This window comes from Nannospalax galili, unplaced genomic scaffold (assembly GCF_000622305.1).
Source record: "Nannospalax galili isolate Female #2095 unplaced genomic scaffold, S.galili_v1.0 scaffold38, whole genome shotgun sequence".
In the NCBI taxonomy this organism is placed as follows: domain Eukaryota; kingdom Metazoa; phylum Chordata; class Mammalia; order Rodentia; family Spalacidae; genus Nannospalax; species Nannospalax galili.
This window is the reverse complement of record NW_008342636.1, coordinates 481,921-482,945: the sequence shown is the minus strand read 5'-3', so window position 1 is coordinate 482,945 and position 1,025 is coordinate 481,921.

Below are 1,025 nucleotides of genomic sequence, written 5' to 3'. Positions count from 1 at the left end.
GAATCTAGTCAGCCTATCTAGAGGTCTTTGTTTTAGGAGGGTCAGCTGTTCCTCATCTAGCAGTAATCAGTTGTCAATATTCCTTCAGATAAGATTGGCATCTGCTGTTCATTTTCCCAGTTCTATGCTGTGTTACTATCTGGGAGTCCCTTTGGCCACCCCGGTGGACAACTCAAAAGAAGGTATCTCCTGTCTGGCATTGTTGTTTGTTATATGCCTTTAGCTATACATATGGACTCTTAAAAAATTATACTGGCCCCTTTAATCTCTGGTTATACTTCCTTTTGGGTGTTTAAGGCCATACAGTTGGCCCAGATAAACCAATTTATTTTTACTCTTTAGGTCCTTTGAGGATCTGTTCCTCAGGGGTCACATGGGCTTGGGAGGAGGCCCTGGCTCCTTTCTTTTACCAGTTCTGCCTATGTGAAGATAAGTAAAAGGTCCTGCTCGACCGTGGCTGGCTTCGCTTGGAAGCATGGAGGAAATGATTTCTCTGTTTTGACCCTCCTCTTTGTAGATTGGGCAGTGGTTCAACTCTATCTCGTGGGGTCCCTTTGGCCTCCTTGATTAAGGGGACAGGTGATCCACCACAATTACAGGACATTTTGAGAGATGCTTGTAGTCTCCTAGAACTAGTTGACCTAGGAGGGCAAGGAGCAAAAACTATCTTTTATGTCCCTATGACCAAATTATTAGAGACCTCAAAGTATGTCTGTTAAACATCCAAGAAGGTTAGTCCCACCAGTCTGGTATTTTTAATTACTGTGTGTCATGTAGATAAATCTTGGGCAAAGAAACAGTTCTCAGATAAACCTTACCTAGATATATATTTCTTGATCTGCTATGTGTAATTTGTCAGTAGGTTGTTGGACTTATATGGTTCATTCTGGTTTCCAAAACTAGCTAGGCATTATATATCTCTCACATTGTCTCACCCTCCACCATAGTTTTCCCACTTAAGGTGCCCCCATTTCTCCCCTTTCTCCCTTAATAATACCCTTCTTCTATGGTCCTACCTCTCTCGA